General features: G+C 37.9%; 1 protein-coding gene across 1 annotated transcript in view; it reads left to right on the top strand.

Annotated features, from left to right (window-relative positions):
• The window catches only part of Gpc3 (glypican 3), a 413,816-nt gene that overhangs the window by 313,131 nt on the left and 79,850 nt on the right, over window positions 1–20,835 (top strand). The gene's annotated exons all lie outside the window — the stretch shown is intronic.

Below are 20,835 nucleotides of genomic sequence, written 5' to 3'. Positions count from 1 at the left end.
TGACAAAAAAGTTAAGAGGTGAATGATTTTCACTGTCCACACTGTATATTAGGGCTTTTAGAGAGGCAGCTATTATTTATTTTCTTCAAAGATTCTCTACTAAAAAGGATTTATGAATGTTGGATGAGGTGGCACACTCCTGTAATTCTAACTACTCAGGAGGCTGAGGCAGGAGGACTGCAAGTTCGAGGTGGTCGAATATTTGCCTAGCATACATAAAATTCTGATTCCATCCACAGTACCACAAAAAAGGACTTCTGGTCCTTGTTTTTTATCCTACTTTTAAATTATTATGACAGTATTACAATATGAAAGGAAGCTGGGAAAATAGAGGGTAAAATATTTTTTATAATCCCTCTAAACTATCCCAACTGTTTTCAATTTTGCATGTTCTGTTCTAATATTTGTCCAAAAACTCACACAGAGACATTTTTCATAATTGGAAGTATATAAGATTTGTAGTTCTTTAAAAGTGACACTATATTGGCAACACTTCCTCATGTTGCCACATATCTTCATATTAAACATTTCTTGTGGCTGCATAATATTCTGTTGAGTATCCATCATAATTAATCAGCCTGCTTTTGCTGGGCATTCTGGTTCCTTCCAATTTCATACCATCATAAACCTATCTTTTCATAGAGAGTGATTTCTCCTGATCTTAGATTATTTTCTTAAAATACTGGTGTTATTGGGTCAAAGGATATGACCATTTTAATGCCTGTTTCCAAATTGCTTTCCAATGAGAATATATCAGTTTTCACTACCACCAGCAAGATATAAGAGGTCCAATTTCACTGCATCTTTGCCAATTTCTGACTCATCCACAGATTCCCCTGACCTGTACACATAGTTTTTCCTTTTGTATGGAGTTTAGTAACAAGACACAAATAAAAGTTAGTTGTACCATCTGTTTGTGATTGCTTTGTGACCACAATAAAAAAAAAAAGGCATCAAAAAAGGCCACTATATGCCAGAGTAACAGTGTTCCTGCCCCATGATCCTTGAATGGAAGGCCACTGGACCTACTGACTTCTATTTGTAGCTTAGGAAAAATTTGATGAAACAAAAATGCTAATGCAAGGACAAAAGTTTCTTATGAAGATATGGGCATGATTTTGTTATTTAATATCAAGCTTAGCAGTGGACTTTTTATTTTTTTTTTAGTTATTGATGGACCTTTATTTTATTTATACATATGTGGTGCTGAGAGGTGGAACCCAGGGCCTCACACATGCTAGGCAAGTGCTCTACCACTGAGCTATATCGCCAGCCCTAGCAGTGAAATTTTTGTGTTTCTTACAAAATGTTTGCAAGGTCTTTCTGGTAGTTGTGCATTTCACTACAGTTGCGTTGTTAAAGTATTGACAGCTGTATTATGAAATATACTGTATCTAACATGACTTGATTGAACTTAGTAAAGCTGTGCTTTCACAGAAGGATCAGTTATGCAAACACTACCATTACCTTGTGATCAGCAGCAATAACAACCATTTATTATGTGTTCCCTGAGTGCAGAGCAACCTCATAATACATATATGAAGGGATCAGAGCATAGACAACATAAAGCATCCACAACTGAACTGAGAGCATAGTATGCCTTATTTGGGGACAGGAGTAGTATTTGTCTTCCATATTACTCAAACTAAGCATTCCTGTGTGGTTCCACTCAACCAGTTAGATCCTGGTACTAATAAAGCAAAAATCTCAGGTCCCATCACCATATTCCTAATCCTAAAGGAGGAATACTGTCCAAAGGTCTCTTGGTCAGTAGACCTTAAGGAGTACTTACTATGTGCTCAACCATGTGGTGGGAACTTTAAAAATTCCAAAGAAGTCAAATCCTCTGTCTTACAGCCTCCTTAGGAAGTAGTTAAATGAAGATAAAGGGCAGTCTGTGTTGACTATCTGGAAGAGGATTGCTGCTCATTGGTTTTAGGTGATATGCTTCAGTCTGTGGTGGGCTAGATGAGTAAGATTTCCAGTGTTAAAATCTGCCATGTAGAGTTGTAGCAGGTAAAGATAAGCAGGGGAAGGTCAGTCATAAGAAGGATTAGATAAAGATCTGTGGGTGAATTCCACCCGAGAAAAAAAGGGAAACTGCATCAGACATGGGTCTCTGTAAATATATTTATACTAAGCCCTTTTAGCAAAGATTTCAGGTACAGTGGAAAGAATATGGGCTTTGGATTCACATGGATCTGAATTTAGTTGTGGGTCTTACCAGATGTATAAACTTAGGCAAATCATTAACTTTTCTGAGCTTCAGTTCTTTCATTGGTAGTATTATAGAGTTGACAAAAAGCTCAGTGTGTGTGTGTGTGCATGTGTGTGTGTGCATGTGTGTGTGTGCGTGTGTGTGCATGTGTGTGTGTGTAACATGCACACACAAATATATGTAATTGCATGTGCTTGATAGGCACTTATTAATAATTATGGGATTATGTTCAGGCTTATTTCCAGTAGGCAGGACTTGACTCTGAATTGGAGTTCCAGTACTTTGCCACACCAAGACTGCTCCTCCAGTTTTGTATGGTTGCACATCCCTTTGATATACTTCTTTTCTCTCCTATATTCTTTCCTTCTTTTCCTTTCCTCCAACTGTCAGCAACAAAAGCTGAAAACAATTCATAGGGAGAGAGGAGTATATAGTCAGAAATGGAGAAGTTACCATTACAACTCCTTTCTCCTACCTCTGGTCATAATTATGTGAACATTTTCAGTTTCCATACAAATACCATTGGGCAACCAATTAGTTCTCATTGATAGACCAGTTTTACCTGTTTGAGTCAAGCTGTTAAAATTGGTTGTGCTCCAAACACCCACATTGATTTTTTTTTTCTCATCTGTGTTGCTTTACATAGCCAAAACACGTTTTTTTTTTTCTTCAGACCTTAAATAAAATTCGTATTTTGGCTGTGATTCAATCTGAAAGTGAGATGCTTTAGGGAAGTCATAAAGAATGAAGTTAGGATGATATGATGATGTTGATGATAATGTGTTCTATTTGTATAGCGTTTAACCATATTTCAAAGTTATTTCATGTTCTAAAGACTAATTGCTTAGGAAAGAAATCCAACCTGAAATTGTATAAGGTATAGTACTGTCATAGAAACATTCTTTTGAAGAATTCATTGTTACCCTTGGACATTATGTCATTCTCACTGCTCTCTGGGAGGTAAGTGATAAATAATGTTTGTGCCTTTTTATGTGTAGGGAAACTGAGGCAGGAAGCCATTAAAGGCTATGTGGGCATGCTGCCAAAACATGTAGTGAGTTCCGTTGAAAATTCAATCAATCATCCAGATGTTGTTTCTTATACACTGCCAAACATCTGGATTCACTGAATGCCTAACTAAATTGGCCTAAAGTTTTGGTGATGGGGAGGTAGAATCAAGTTAACTTGCCTTAGTTCACATGTAAGTGAGTGGTGAGTCCTGGAGTGTAATGTGACTTTCCTAAACCCTTTGCTTGTTGCTGTATCTATTAAACTGTGAGAGCATGTGCCCACATACATATCGATAAACACAGAGATATCTTCCTATCTATGCACATATATGCATGTGTTTCCATGCGATGGACTATAGCTAAGCCATTTATGTGCACATCCCAAAATAACTCTTCACTCTCTTCCATGGAAATTCTCAGCTGCCTCCTTTCAGATTATGGTTGTTGTTGATAGTGCTAGAAATAATATACCCACTAGGGGAATAAAGTAACATTATTTCCATATTGACAGTCCCATGATGTAACCTTGAGGGGATGGGTTCAGGGTCATGCCTGGGTCCCTTTCCTGGGAAGACTTGCAGGTGTGGAATGGCCTCCCCTCCTCCTTTCCAGCCAGAGTTCACGTGCAACATTCCCACGATTGGAAATGAAGAGCTTTTTAGTTCCTTTTCAGTTTGTAACTTGTGTGAGGATTTATTGTCTTGTGTAAGGAGAGGAATCAAACTCTTTTAAGTTTTCAGTGTCAGTCCTGGAATTTGATGGGCCCTATGACTTTTTTAAAAAACCAGTTTTTGTTTCTATTAGTATCATTCTGATCCAGGTTCCTGCATGGAGATAAGATTGTAAATATCAAGAATGATCTTACCTATATGATTCTGTGCACCATTTATCCTTAACCCAGTTTTGTCGGTAACATTTTCGCCCTATTTCAGAGTATTTGTTAGTTAGTAGTAATTTAACAGTCCCTAAACTGCTGCAGAAGTTATTGTACCCAAAGAAAATCTAGCCATTTATTGTTTTCCCCATTTCAGTTCAGGTTCAAATGAAATTCCAGAAATTGTTTGCCTGCTCGTTGTAAGCAGTTGAAGCCAGAGCAGTCAATACCTGTCCATTTGGTGTCAGAGCTTCTCATTCAAAGTGGGATAAAGTCTCATCTGTTTAGGATGGTTGAAATGTCCTGCTGAATGGTGGGGGAGTGGACGAGATGGCCTCTTAAGATTCCTTCCAGCCGTGTGATTCCATGATTTGTGACTCAAGGTCAGGCTTTAACCCAGCACCCTCTTGTGAACAAGTCTTGTGACTTTATTCTCTGTTCTGCTACTCTTTTTGAAACACCCTGTTCCCAGGTCACTCCTTTCCACTTCGTAACCTCTCATCTTTTCAGATGTCTTTCCCTTCCCACCAGTCTTCCAGGCTACGCAGATGGGACTTAAACTTGCCCTTCCCCCCACCCAGTTCTTCTGTTCTTCTGCCTTGTTCTCAGTAGGCTATGAAAACATTAAACTATAAAAACTATAAAAGCATTAACATTTATCACCTCTAAGTTTCACTCCTCCAGGGCCAGATAGATGACCTGTCTTTGAATCATGTTAACCATGTGACTCCACATAAATGATAATAATTCTGACATATATTTGCATAGAATAATTCAGTTTATAAAGTTATCTCGTGTGCAGTAGATAAACTGATCACACCAGCTCTAAGAGGAAAACAAGCCAGGCATTATTACCTGCATTTACCAGAAGAAGAAACTGTGGCCACTAGAAGGCTAAGAAAGTGGTAGAACTAGACCTAGAATCTAAAGTTATTGATTTCATCCTCTGTGTTCTTTCCTTCTATTTTTTGTTTGTTTTGTTTTGATTTCATTTGTTGCTACCAGGAATTGAACTCTGGGGTACTCAACCACTGAGTCATATCCCCAGCCCCTTTATTTTTTGGGGGGAGGGCGTACCAGGGACTGAACTCAGGGGCACTCAACCACTTAGACACATCCTCAGCCCTATTTTGTATTTTATTTAGAGACAGGGTCTCACTGAGTTGCTTAGCGCCTTGCTTTTGCTGAGGCTAGCTTTGAACTCGCAATCCTCCTGCCTCAACCTCCCAGGATGCTGAGCTTACAAGTGTGCACCACCGTGCCCAGCTTTCCCTCTGTTTTTCTAGTCATGGAATACCTGTCAGCAAGATTCATACATAAAAGATGTACAGGAGGGGGCTGGGGTTGTGGCTCAGCAGTAAAGCACTTGCTCGCCTAGCATGTCGAGGCCCTGGGTTCAATCCTCAGCACCACATAAAATAAATAAAATAAAGGTATAATAAGCGATGTCCTTCAAATTAAAGAGTTTTAAGAAAAGATGTACAGGAGTACAAATAACAAAAACTCCTAATTTACAGTCTAACAATTTTCAAGGGCACAATATAGTAATTTCTATAGTCTTAAACTCTAAAGTCAGCCAAAGAAAAAACAAGATTCAACATATAGTTCACTAAATCCCAATTGGGATGATTTTTTAGAAAACTACCTACCACAATAAATGGCAATCAAGGTACTTTGTGGTATGGGTTTGAGTCATAGATAGCAAGTACACTTTCTGTGAGCTATTTCTAATTTGTAGAATTATATTAAATAGTCAAAGACCAATTAAAAATGTAGAGCAGGCAGTGACATGTCTCTGCCTCCATTCTTCACTATAAATGCTAGAAAAGTACTTTTAAGATGCATGGCAGAATCTGGTATAAAGAAGACACAATTTTCTAAATAGAAAGTTAAATTTTTTAATAAGTTAATTAGTAAAGTTATTAAATAACAGAGAAGTACACAGGGCATTTGTTAGCATGTGATTTTTTTGAAACAATACTTGAAGTAGATCTCAGGCATGACAGAAAAAACTCCAGGTAACTTGTTTTCATAATCCTTCTCACAAAAGAACCAGTGAGAGTTGTAAAACACAGAACCAGTTCAATAGTTTCTAGAAAAGTTAACACTGAATGTTAAATTTAAATAAAAGACCTGACCCAGCATCTGTCATACTTCTTCACATACAAATGGCATGACAGAACTCTAATAATTGCCATTTCCATGTACAGCTAGTGTGTGTGTGTGTGTGTGTGTGTGTGTAAGATCAAGTATCTACAATGGCATGTTAACAAGAGTCAATGAATGACTTCTGAGTCACAAAAGAACAACATGAATTAGTCTTTAAATACCAGAGCTAGACTCTGTGGAGCTAAACATTATTTCATGAAGTTAAAGGGAATTAGCTGATACATTCCAAAACACATTTATCATTAAAAAATCTTCTGTCATTTTGCTTAATGGCCTGAAAAATAATTACAATGTCTGGTGGCTTTAGGGAGCATGTGTTTTTAATATCTTAATTACTATGTACAGTTTAATAACACTGCATCAAGAAGAATTCCCAAGTATTTCATATTACATTTCTTGAAAATGAACCATTTGTTATATTTAAAACATTCAGGATTAAAGGTGCTTAAAATGGGTCATGTATTTTAGTCCTTGCACTTTAAATTAAATTACTAAAAAATGGATGAGTCAGAAATGGTGAGCCAGCATGTTGCTGGTAGCAATATTGTGGTCATCTCGATTGAGCAATGGAGGGACATACATTGTTTTTTTATTACTATATCGTGCTCTTTCATAAATTTTTAAAATTAGAAATATTGGAAGTGTTAGCTATGGAAAGACAAGTTCTACTATAAAAAGGGATTTCCAGAAAATTTCACAGGCTATCAGGTTTCAAAGTTAGAATTGTGTTTCTAAATTATGTACAAAATCCATAGGTTCCCATATTCTATTTATATTTACCTACCAGCCAAATGCAGCACAGTATTTTTAATAAATAGTTATAAATGTTTGTTCTCTACCTCCATGAACCTTTATTATATGTAGTATAATGGTGTGTATACATATATACATATGTGTATATGTTATATTCAAATACTATTTGAGAAGTTCAGAGATATCTTTTCACCTATAATATTTATGGATATGTGTCTACCTCTATGAATGGTAAGCTTCTTAAGTGTGAGATCCTGTATATATTTCTTTTTTTTTCCTATAGCAGCTAACACAGTAGCATAGACTGATATATATTTAATATAGACAAATCTTTTTTATCAGTCAATTCAAAGGACTAAATCTTTGCTGCCCCAAATTTACTTCTGAATTTAGATTCCAGTTTGGTCATTGTTCACATTCAATACTGGCCAGTTTCTGAGGTAAAAGGCAAGGTTACATAAGAGCAGGACCATAGGGTCTAACCTTCTGATTTTATAGATGCAACTTTTAAAGCCAAGAGAGAGAGAAATGACTTGTCCAAAGTCACACTGACAGTAAATGACAACACTGAAAGTGGGAAATAAACAGATCAATATTCTGTAGTGCCATTACCCTCATTCTCCAGGCTCTTGCACAATGTAAACCAGTTGCAAATAGTGAGTACTCCAAATAGTGGCAGGAGGCCATGCGTTCGTCTTTGGGGCAAAAGGTTGCATAGCATGAAGCATGAACTTGCTAATTATTTATCTCTTTTTCTGGATATTAACTAAGTTTAGTCACAAACACACCTCATTGCCCACTACTTCATTAAACACATTGGGCAGTTGATGCACAGGGTGGGGTGGTCTCTGCTGGGATCACTGAACCGAAAGCAGGCAGAGTCAGCTGGACTGTTGCTGGGGACCTTATACCTTCTGCCAGAGGTTGACTCAGGCTCCTGTCTGCTTTCAGAGTCAGTTATCCTTTTATTCTTCTCCCCAGAATCTCATTCCTCCACCTTCCTTGATGCCCTATAATAATTTCTCCAGTGCTTCCTCTCTCCTTCCAGAATAGCAAAATTAGGAACGTATTAGTCAGTGGGCTTATGTGCCAGATAGCTCAGTTGTTTAGAGCAATGTATTCAGATTGTGTTCCATAGAGAATGTGGGAGAGGGGCTGTGGAGGTTGTTCAGAGTCCCTCATTTTATTGGAACCAGAGAAAGTTCAGTTTTAAAAATCTTCTTTAGATATTGGTCTTTTAAGTACAATTTCACTTAAAGGGTTCCAATTGCAAAAACTCAGGGTGCAATTTTTAAAAATCAGGGTGCTCTTTAAGTTAACATTAAGGCTTTAATCCTCCATAAGCCATGTCTTCATTTGAGTGTTCATCTAATGAATGTGCTAAATATCTACAATACACAAGGAAGTCACAGAATGTTCTCTAATCCCTATCAGCCACCTCCTAAAATGAAATGTTGGTCAAAATGGAGAACAAATGGAAGAATGTGAATGGCTTAGTGGTAATGTTATTCCTATTGGAAGTGATCACCGAAGGTCTATGTCTTAACTAGTGAGCCAGACTTTTTTCTTTGAAGCCAATGACCAACACATCCAGGTTTTCTTTGCTCATGTCACTTAGAATTCTGACAAAATACAATGGGAAGAATGTACTAAGCTCTTTTTTCTTGAACTGGATTATCTATACAAAGTGGACACTCTTGATCCTAGATGACAGTCCCATATTAATTGGCCCAACCAAATATCTGGTCCCAGTCTTGCATGTCCATGGTTATTTAAGACCAAACATTACTTCAACTATAAATTTATTTAACGTGTGTGACCAGTGATATTTTCCACATGCTTTGTAGCTCATTGTTGGTACTTAGTAAGGGTAAAATGATAATAATGAGATCAATCTTGTATTTCTCACTATATACTTTCCTTAGCTAGCAGCCAGTGATTTTGCATAGCAACTCTTGAGCAGAGTGTCTCCAGCATAGGTAATATTCAGAGTAAAAATTATATTATAATTTACATATACTGAGTTTTACTGGTAATTTCTTTAGAGGTTTAAAGTTTTATCTTTTTCTGTGTGATAAGTTTATCTAGATAGTTTCTGATAGTCCATATTCATCTAAGTCATTACTTCTCCCAGCATTCTGTATTGTGGTTGAGCAGCTGATAAGAACCAAAAAGCTGGTCTGGGGTTGTAGGTCGTGGCAGAATGCTTGTCTAGCATGTGTGAGGCATTGTGTTTGATCCTCAGCACCACATATAAATAAATAAATAAATAATATTTATTTTAAAAAACCCAAAAAGCTAAGTGAATTACTATTGTGGTGTGTCACAAAACATGAGGCCCAAGGCAGGCCAGTTACATCCCAGGGCAGTGAGAAATCTTATGGTTATTAAGAGGATATCACTATAGGTAAACTTCAGGACATTGCAACAACTAGAAAAAAAGCCCAAAGACTGGAGTCAAGCATATTGTTTTTTATCCTCATCTTTAATAAGGAGTAGAAATTGGACTGTGGAAGTCACAAACAAGGAATCTTGGTATCACATCTTCACAAAATTCTAGTCTAGAATCTTAGAAAGTGTGAGTTCTCTTCAGTAATCTTGGTGTTTACTAGGAGGTACTTTGTGCTCACCCAGAACAAATCAAGCATTTCTATGTGTGTGTGTGTGTGTGTGTGTGTGTGTGTGTGTAAAACACACACATTTGTGATTTACTGCATCAGAGGAATGCCATAGACATGGTATGTCTAGATTTCAGTGAGGTGTTTGGCAGAAATTCCCATGATTTGTTTTTAAACGTGTAACAAGAAAAGTTGGCAAAATGATCATCTAGTTGTGTGTGGCTAATTAGTTGTTAGACCTAAAGAATAATTTCCTAACAATCTAACATCACCTGGAGAGAGAGGCCTTTAGGTGTTTGCTTTGTACCAGTGTCTGAATGGAAGACTTAGAAGGCATACTTCTAATATTCAGTGATCACATGAAGAACGGTGGGATTAGCTAAGGCATAGATAACACAATCAATATCCAAAAGTATCTCAGCAGGCTGCCATAACAGGAGAAACCTAGCAAGCTGAAATGTTACAGGGCTATGTGTAAAGTATTACTTGTATATTCACAAACACAATGCATAAGCATGATAGGGGAAACCCAACTTACCAAACATTTTTATCTTTAGTTATGATGGAAACATCAATGAGGAACTGTGAAAGCTTCACTGACCCAAAACAATATCCCACAAATGTATCAATCACCTGATAGCCCTTGTCATCAGGGGAGAGGTATATATGTGTACAGGCATGATGGGGTAGAGAAGGAAAGGATATAGAAGTGAGTGACAAGGAAAATGTTCACCATTTTAAGTTTTGAAAGAACTGTTGGAGGATTGTAAAGTTTACTGCCCTACCTGTATGTTTATTAAATCGCTATTATGTGTTTTTAGTTACAAAGCCTTATTGGTGTGTGATTTAGAGACAGAATGAGAAATTTGAGGCCATCGCTAAAATATCCAGTTTGGGAAAAAGAACAAAGTGTTTAGAATCAAACAGATTTATTTAACTCCAACATGTGTCACTTTGGAATAACTTGACTTTACGGTAAATTATTTAACTCCCCATATCCTCAAGTTTCCTAATACCTGTGAAATGGGTATACTATCATCTATCTTGACTAATTAGTATACATATTAGAGTGAATGTATGCATGTATCAGGTACTCAATAAATTGTAGCTACTATTTGTCTTTGTACTATTGTGGTGTGAAGAGCTAGCATAAAGGAAAGTGAAGAGTGACTTTTTGAGTGATTTGAGGGGCTGGGATTATAGCTCAGTGGTAGAGAGTTTGCCCCACATGTGTGAAGCACTGGGTTCAATCCTCAGCACCATATAAAAATAAATTAAATACATTAAAGATATTGTGTTCATCTTAAAAAACAATGTTTAAAAAAAGTGATTTGAGTCCCTGTACCTCAGTTTGTCAACTACTGGAATAGAGAGGCGACCACTTTTATAGTTCAGAGTGTTTAAATGGCTTAAAAATTCTAAATATAATATAAATTCTAAAGATTCTTGGAAAAATACATCTAGCCAAACTTTGACAGATTTTTGAACTATTTAAAGTTTAGTTTGGCTCACGGTGACTGAATGGAAAATGAAGATGGTAAATTAAATATATATGTGTGTGTGTATGCATGCTTAAATCAAGTTCTTTAGAATTTCCCAAGTTTGAACTGTGCCCTAAAGCAGATGCTCTATAAATAGGCAAGCCGCCCTTGTAGTACAGCTTAGAGATCTTACCACATGATCCAGAAGTCCCATTTTATCTTCAGCGCCACCAGGACCTTTCATGGAAGGATAGGATCAAGTAGAGAGACTTCAGAGGTATAAAGTTCAGGGCAAGTTAATCTGCATTCCTTTTGCATTTTGTTCCCTGGTTGAAGATGTTGAGAGGTTCCTATATTTAAAACATGGCTGACATGGTATCCTTATTGGCAGATGTCTTCCAGAAGGTATTTAGAATGATTTTGATTGGCACATAGTGTGTGTGTGTGTGTGTGTGTGTGTGTGTGTGTAGTTCGCATGCCAATGGAGCAGAAAGAATTCACAGGGCTTGGGGCTTGTGAGCTTTCTTGAGACACCATCACTCTCAGCTGTTGGGGTGATGTCAGAGATGCCAGGAACACTGCTTAAGGCCCAAATTCTTGAAGCTCTATTTTACATTGCAGAGCTTAAGGCAGATGAGACCCATTCCGTGGGATCTACCTTCAAAGAACGAAGGAATTTGTTAGCCACAGACTGGGACTAGTGACCACTTGTTGTCAGGCAAAAGGAAAGCTGCCCCCTGCTGCTTGAGCCTTTGTCCCTGCCTGAGATACCATGGAAAATGGGGAAGGAATCCAGACTCATTAATGACCTAATACAAAAGATTAAGCCAAGCTAGAGGCAGTTCGTTATAGCTGCGTATGGATTCTTGAAGGCGGTGGAGAGCTGAAAGATGTCCAGACCAGAACCCAGGGGGGTGCTGCTGCCTTTGTTCATCAGACACAAGTATAGGATATGGGTATCCCTGCAGGAAGCAATTTTCTTATTGCTGATTTCTTTGTTAGTTATGTCATTCTCTGAGCTATTGTGTAGCAAACTGGTTGATCGATAATTGCAATCAGATAACACACAATACAGAATATTGTTAAAGCTACAGGTTTATTATAAAATGTTGAGATTGAGTTCAGAACTGAGTTTTACTTGGCTCAATGGACTTCGTTCTTGTCTATTGTTGTTAGAAGTCACTTATACCATGATTACTTTCATAACTCCTTTTCAAATGAAACTCAGAAAGCAAAAAATAAAATACAATTTGAATATACGTATAAATTATATATCGAATTATATATACAAATTATACACATATATGATTTATACATATATATAGGACATTTAAAATATTGAGAGCCCATTCTTTGTATAGTGCTGAATTTGGTGGGCTATGTTGGTTTAAGGACACAGAGAATACTCTCCACTCCCTGCACATACCTGTTCACACATATGTATATGTCATCACCATTTTGATACATTTATTCAATGTGAGCAACTCTATGAGTGCCAAGCACCAGAGTTAGTTGCTGAGGGCAAGGATACAGAGAGAATTTAAGTATGTCCCCTGTTTTTAAGGAGAGTGTTAAGAACATACCTACCCAAATGTAATCCAGGCCCTAGTGTAAATCTCATAAGAGAAGTATAAACCAAGTATAATGCTAGCCTAGAGAAGTGAAGGATTAATTCCTACTGAGGGAATGAGATAGAACTTCAAAAATAGCCTTTAAGCCAGGCTTTAAAAGATGAGGAGAATTTTGACAGAAATTGGAAGGAAGGATCTTCCTGGCAGAGGAATGTGGAAGAGCAGTGGCTCAATGACATGAAAGCATTAATATCCTTATGTGGCTGATGAGCTGAGGCCACAAGCTAGAGTGGAAGAGGGTGTGGGGAGGGAAAGATGGGGCTGAAATTTCAGAAGGCCAAGAATGGAATAATAAGGAATCTGAGCTGGATGTGGTACTGCAGACCTGTACTCCCAGCGACTCAGGAGGATGGCAAGTTCAAGGCAAGCCTCAGCAACGTAGCCAGACCCTGTCTCAAAAATAAAAAAAAAAAAAATAAAGGACTGGGGATATAGCTCAGTGATGAAGCACGTCTGGGTTTAATTCCTACTACCAAAAAAAAAAAAAAAAGGAATCTGAGAATTTACTGTTTTACTCTGTTGTCAGTGGACAGCCTGTGAATAGCATGAGAGTGACATGGTCAGATCAGTGTTTTATGAGGTTAACACTGCTGGCAGCATGAAGGATGTTTTAGAGATCAGAAATTGGAGGCAAGAAGTCCAGTTAAGCCTGGTAGAGTTTACAAGGCAAGGAAATGAAGCTTGTTATTAAAAATCATGAACCTTCCTTCCCACTGCCTGATGGAATAGTTTAGGGAATGAGAACTGCTTTGTCCCTAAAATTGGGTCAATCATCTTTTGGCCATTACCCACGACATAGGATGGACTGCAGCAGACAGTAGTTTGGGTTTCAAGAGAAGACAGTAGCGTGGTATGACTGTCTCAAAGCAGACTAGTAGCTTCTCCAGGTCCCACAGTAGAAAATGAAAAGAAATTTCTAGTACCTGCAGAGATTTGTCCCTCATTGAACTTTAAGTAGAAGTCCTCACAATGAGGTATTTAGATTCCCTGATGAATGTGTTAACTATTACTCTTTAATCAATTTGTTACACGCTTTTTTTTTTAGTCAGGACTCCAATTAAAAGTGGCTCCTTGGCTGTTGAACGTTGAGTGCCATCCATTCACCAAAGCCTCAAAAATTACCGAAACTGTGAGAAAGATCGAGAGAGATTATAGTGTTTTTCTTCAGCTGCCATCGTGGGTGCTTAGATGTGTTGGAGAGACTACTGTGTTTTGTGACAGCCTCACAAAGAGGAGTGGGGGAACCAGAGGGAAGCAGTATCTCCTTAGAACACATTTCCCTATTTGTTATCAACTCCAGTGTTTTTCTACTTATGGCAGCTACTTGTAGTTTATGCGGTTTCCCTGAAACGGTCTCCTAGAAATTTATGCACTTCATGTATAGGACCCTGCTTGTTCAGTTCTACTCAAGCATGTCCTGACAATGAGCTGACCTGACCTTTCACCAAAACACTCTGGCTGGCACTTGACACGGCTGCTTCTCTCCATTTTAGTACCCCTGTGCCCTTCTTGCTGGTCAGTGCAGATACTAAGAAGTCCAACAAAGCACTGCAGTTTAGCCAGCATAGGAACTACTTTACAGCAATTTCCCAAGGGCAGGGTCTTATCTGTCCCACTCACCACTGTACCTTCTGCTCTGAGAATAGTGTCTGGCACATGTCAGTGACCAATATTTTTTGATTGCATAAATAAGTTTTTGACCTGCCTTTCCGCATTCTCCTTTACCTCCCCCCTCCAGTTGAACAGACTATCTCTAATTGTTATCCCGTGTCTTACCCCCATCAGATTTTGGAAGCAGATAACTTGTTTTCTACTTTCACAAGTATACAGATGAAGGGGAATTTTGCCCTAGGGTGGACGGTGCATATAATTTCACCCATACTTGATTTAGATGATGAAATCTGGGACTTTCAAGCTAATAATATTTAGGTGAGATTTTAGACTTACAGTTGAAGCTGTAATGGGTTGAGACTTTTTGAACTTTTAGGATGGAGTGAATATATTTTGTACTAGGGACAGACATGAATTTGAGATAGAAAGTTTATGTGCATGTACAGAGAGACAGCAAAAATGTTGGAGATTCTCCTCACCATTAAAAAGTTATAAAATGTTATGCTGTGATTTTGCCTTTAAAGTATGTACAAAATATTCCAAGTCTTCAAAAAAGTCATTTAAAATAGCCTCTTATAATTTTTTTTGTGGGGGAGGGTACTGAGAATTGAACCCAGAGGTGCTTAACTATGGAGCCACATCCCCAGGCCTTTTTTAATTTTTTTTTAGTTGTCAATGAGCTTTTATTTTATCTTATTTATATGTGGTGCTAAGAATTGAACCCAGTGCCTCATGCATGCTAGGCAAGTGCTCTACCACTCAGCTATTACCCCAGCCCCCTAGCCTTTTTTATATTTAATTTTGAGGTAGGGTCTCACTAAGTTGCTAAAGGCCTTGCCAAGTTGCTGAGACTGGCCTTGAACTTGCAATTCTCCTGCCTCAGCCTCCCTAGACACTGGGATTACAGGCATGCGCCACCGTACCCCAGTCCTTCTTCACTTCTGATAAAACAGTGATCTAGCACCATATCTTTTGTATAAGCCCTCATTCCATTAATTCATAAGCTCATGAACTCTATAGAAGCTGGAAAATCCATGATCTCACTTTTTCTTCTGTCTCCCCTTTCTGACCTTCACTTTGTGTTATGCCATGGCTCAAATCCAATGGAATTGTATTTTTCCACTTTTTAAAATTTTAATATTTTTAATTTGTTCTTTTTAGTTATACATGACAGTTTTTGACAGAGACCCCAGGCTATGGCTTGCCCCCTCCTATTCTGCCTATTCTATTGCTTTAAAATAAGGTATTGAGCAAAGATGGACAACCTACTTTATCTGTCAAAGCCTGAGTAATAGGAACTTTCTTTTTCTTGGCTGCCACATTTCAACCCAAAGATCAGCTTGTTGAGGCTTGAACAGCTGAGATGAAATAGTAATTCGTGTGCCTATTTTATTTCTAAATTCCAGTCTTCCTGGGTCTTGAAGTCCTAAAGTGATTCATGCCTTAGGAGTGGGTATCTAGATAGATGTTGGGAAACTTTCTTATTTGTGGACTATGAAAGTGAAGAAAGTGATTAAAATCTTTTGCACACCTCATCTTATTGCACAGATTCTCCTGCTTGCCTCCCAGAAATAGTTTCTGTAGGGAAGGCCAGGTCCATATTTTAATTGCATCTACTTTTTGGAATATTCCTTGGACCTACCTGGTCCCGGTCATTTATCACTTCTCTGCTGATGTCTTATTCATGAACTTTCTTCCCTGTAGCCAATCACCAATTACTTTCAGATAATTCTCCATGAAATTCCCTGTTACCAAGACCCCTTTTTGTCCTCACAGCATTGTGCCAGTCCAGACCTATCTTATTCACTATTGGCCCAAGGAGATTGGAAAAATCCCTTGACTTCTAGGGACCTACAACACTTTTTTTTTTCCTTTTTTGTCTTTGTTTTCTTATAGCACTGTAGTTTTCAACATGATTTTTCCTTTATTTCACTTTCTATATTTTCTTTCATCAATCCCAAAACAACTTTTTGTGTAGTTGCCTTTCCTTTCCCACACTTTCTTGACTCCCACTTATGCCATGCCACCTTCTCTGGGGAATGGGCACTACTTTCCCCACAAACCCTTTTGCCTTTTCTTCCTATCCACTCACTCTTATCTTCCACATTATTTTAAAATATTTTTTTATTTGTAAATGGACACAGTGTTTTTATTTTATTTATTTATTTTTATGTGGTGCTGAGGATTGAACCCAGTGCCTCAGACATGCTAGGCAAACGCTCTACCACTGAGCTATAGCCCCAGCCTTCTACCATATAACTTAAGAATTTCTCATATAGGTGAATTTTTTTCCTCTATTATTAGTGACTCTCCCTTTAATGGAAAATAGTACAAATATGACTTGGAGAAAGACAGTCATCAAGACCAAGTAGCATTTATCAAGTAACTTGCTGAGAGCCATTATTTGGCTAAGTGTCTCACAACCTCTAATAAAGCACCATGCTTGCTATGTGCTTGCTCCCTTCTATATGAAACAAATCCATAATCTATAATTGATTTTGGCTAGCATGATGAACAGCAGCAGTTTTTACTTTTTTTCAAAGCAAAAACACCAGAAGTTTGGAAAGGAATTGCAAGTTGTGTTGTAATGCAACTGATCTCTTTCTTCCTGAGAAAGTTGGTTTCTCGCCAGAGTGTTCAATTCAGTCCCACGCAATCTGGGTGTATTTATAGAGGGCCCAGCGCGGAAGAGAACATGATAAACTTTCCTCCTCTGCACAGCAGACAATGGCAAACAATCACCAGGTGAATGACATGTAGCATGGATCTGTTGGGAAGCCAAATGCCTCCTAGGTATGTGTCAGCCAGACCTGTACTACGTTGGAGGCCCCCTGCCCTTCAAGGCAGCTGTGTTGTGTTGGGAGATTCAGAAGTATTATTGTGAATAAGAGCAAACCCACAGAGATTTGGGGGGGGGCTCTCTGTATGGGGGACATCTAGGCAAGACCTACTCTAAAGCTGCCTCTGGGTTCTTAAGAACATAAAGATATTGATAATAAATTAAGTTTCTCTGCATTTAACCATTTAAAATTTTGAGGACCAACTATAAATGTAAAGTGTTTTTTTTTTTTTTTTTATTACCACATTTATTTCTCACCACTCTCTGGTGAAGTAGCTATTATTAATATTCTCTTTTACAGGTGAGGAAACTGACACTCAGATCCTAAGTGACTAAAAGGCTAACCCTGGGCTTGAACCTACATGGTTTTACTGTAAATTCTGTGATCGTTCTTTTTCTCTGTTAAGGGAATTAACCCATTATGATAGTGCCATTGTGTAGATAACACTAAATCTAGGCAAATTATTCCAAAGAAAGAATATGATAATCCAAAAAGATGTATGTGTAAGGATAATTCAATGATATTGTTTGTAAATAGCAAAAAATGGAAGGTAATCCAAATACCCATCAATTAGAGATTTTTTAGGTGAATTATGTTACTTCCATAAAATAGAATAATCTGTAGACATCAGAAAAGTACTTTAGAAAACACTGTTGTGCATTGAAAGATATATTACTAAATGTAAAAACAGACTATGAGACAATATTGAAGTTCAATCCAAATTTTATAAAAATTAGTATATGTATATATTTGTATGCATGGAAAAAATTTATTAAATATATATATATATATATATATATATATATATATATATATATATATATATCAAACATTAGCAGTGTTATGGTAATTTTCATTTTCTATCTTATGCTTCCCTATACTCTGCCCAGATATTTTTAAATTATTTTTTAAATCAGAATAAAAATAAATCTATTTCCATTTAAAACAAACAAAAATTTTAAATAAATGAGGACAAATATGGCATTGAAACCACCCTGGACCAAACCAAAGGTCTTTGAACTCCCCATGTCCATACTGAGCTGTTTCCATCTCTGGTGGCTGTCTTGATAGTAACCTAGCCCCTGAGAGGAGGCAGCAGGAGTATCATCTGGCCTGGTGGCCTAGTGGCCTCCTGAGCAGTACCTACTGATTGTGTTTCAAGCTTCCTAGCCCAGGTGTTAACACTTTAACTTGAGGGGCAACACCAGGGACCTTTTAGAGGGCTATCCCCTTGGTCCACACTCCCCAGTGCTACTTGCTAACAGGCACACTGGGAGACATATGCAGAGCTAGAGGGGGCTCCCAAAGCATCTCCACTTCCCAAAATAGCCCAAGAGAGATCCATTATTCACAAACTGGCCCACACATTTTGGAATCTATTTTTTTGCCTGCTCCACCCCTTAGGGAGATAAATTCCTTAAGTTTAGCATTTGATATGCAAAGTAGGGCTTTCCTTCTTCTAACCTAAAACCATTCCTTTCAAGCTCAAAGGGGTAGGCCCCTAACTCCAGTGTTCTAGGGCCTAAATTTATAGTGAATGTACCCATTACAATTGCATGGACTTCTCTTATGCTCCCTTTGAGCATTTATGTTTTCAGAGTTGAGATGCCAATTTAGTCTATCCATGTATGGCTTCTCCTTTTTTCCTTTTTTCCCATTCTTCATTATTTTGCATCCCTTTCTCTGGACATTTTCTTGTTCTACTCTGTTTTCTTTAGTGTACCACTACCAGAATGTAACCCCAAATATTCTAGGAATAAGGTATAATAGCATAAAGTACATAGCTCTAAAATCAGTGAGATAGCTTGAAATTAACCTCTCAGTGAGTTGCTAGATTCAGACATTCAGAAGTTCATCTCTCAATGGGAAAGCATAGTTATCAAAGATCTGTGAAAGTTGGTCTGTTTTTTCTTAGAGATGTGTATGTGGTCTCTTATCTTATACTAGGATCCAACTAAACCCAAACTTAATTCGATTTTGGGGAAAAACCTTCAAGTCAATGAAATAAATGCTGATCCAAATGTAACATGCAGGCTCTAAGGGGAAAGACAGCGTTGATCTCTCAAAGGCCAAAGATAACGCCATCTGACAGCTTTGCAGTGTCAGAGACTTAGAGTCATTCCTTCACACATATGTAAAACCTTTAGACCTTCTTGAGAAAATAACCTTTATATCAAAAAAATAGCTTTGATGTTTCAAAATCAAAGCAGACCAGCTGTATCTCAGCACATAAAGGACTTTTCCAAAACTGCTAGAAAGCTAATAAGGATTTCAAAGGGCAGTGATAACTTGCTCTAATGCTCACAGTACAGGGAGCACCAAGGGTGGGACAAGCTGTTTACTGCAACTAGTACATGAACCAGGGAGCTTGCCAAGCTTTCCTCTGAGCGTCTTCCTCTTTTCCTTTCTCTTAGCATCTTTATCTCCTTCCCTCCTTTATCATCTTCTGGTCTCTTTCTTTCTAAACACTACCTTTTTTTTTCTTTTTCTAATTTCTCCATCTCCCCCTGCCCTATCTTTTCTTTTAATCACCTTATTGCCCAAATGTGACATAGCATAAACCTGGAGTGTTTTTCTCTCCCCATTCTTTTTTTGTTGTGGTTGTTGTTTAAAGCAAGCAAGATGCATGTTTTCTATTGCACAAAAACAAATAAACGAAAACTAAACTAAATCAAGCAGCTTCTTACTTGTGTGTGGCCCCAATTGATTTTTTCCCCTGTGGGTCAGTGGCCCTTGATAGAAATAAGGTCCCCACCCTTGCACTAAGGGGTCTCACCAATTTAATTCTTCAGAAAAGGAGATGAATAACAGTATGGACAATTAGTTACTGTGGGTGGGAGAAAGAATTTGGCTGGAGGCAATTTTCTTTGGAAAGAGATAGGACGGCACAAGAGGTTGAAATAGTTCTACTTGTGAAAAATAGAGGGTATAAAATAACTTGGTGGAAAGTTCAGCTGAGAACGGGAACATCTGGGGCTTATTCATGGTTTTTCAGAAGTTTTTGAAGCTTTTTTATTAGCTGGGTTGACCTCAGATTGAGGAGGAGATTTTTCAAATGTTAAACAGTTTTTTTTTTCTTTTGCATTCCTAAAGTCATATTGTGTTCAGCTTGTTAATATCTGCACAGGGGGCCTTCAGCAGAGGCTGCCAGAGCAGCATGCTTTTGGGACATAGTTCCCGATAGCTGGTATTTCCCTTTCTTGTTGAGGATTTGCATGTGTCCCTTTCATCCATGCATACAGCAGATTCCTCCACAAATAATTGCATTTGACATCACAGTTGTTAGAGAAAATGCAGGGGAGGGAGAAAAATCCCCATTTCCCCCCACTGAGACAGCTGGAGGGAGGAAGCAGGTTAGACAGGGAAATACATAAACATACCTGGAATGTAGCAGCAGGTAATTCTGTTTTTGTTAGTCATGATAAATCTTGCATGTTGGAATATCACTGATGTAGATTCCAAGCTGTTTAGGATTCAGAAAAGAAAACATGCGTGCACGCGCACACCTCACAAATCAACACCTAGTAGACCACTGATTTATTGTGTTTGACAATGGAAACACTGGAAGAGGAATTTAGTTAATATCAATGAAGTGTGTTCCAAAGGTACTTTCCCCCGTTTTTTTTCTTT

Source organism: Marmota flaviventris, chromosome X (genome assembly GCF_047511675.1).
Source record: "Marmota flaviventris isolate mMarFla1 chromosome X, mMarFla1.hap1, whole genome shotgun sequence".
NCBI lineage: Eukaryota > Metazoa > Chordata > Mammalia > Rodentia > Sciuridae > Marmota > Marmota flaviventris.
Note: the sequence above shows the minus strand (reverse complement) of the source record. Positions and strands in the feature narration are given on the sequence as shown.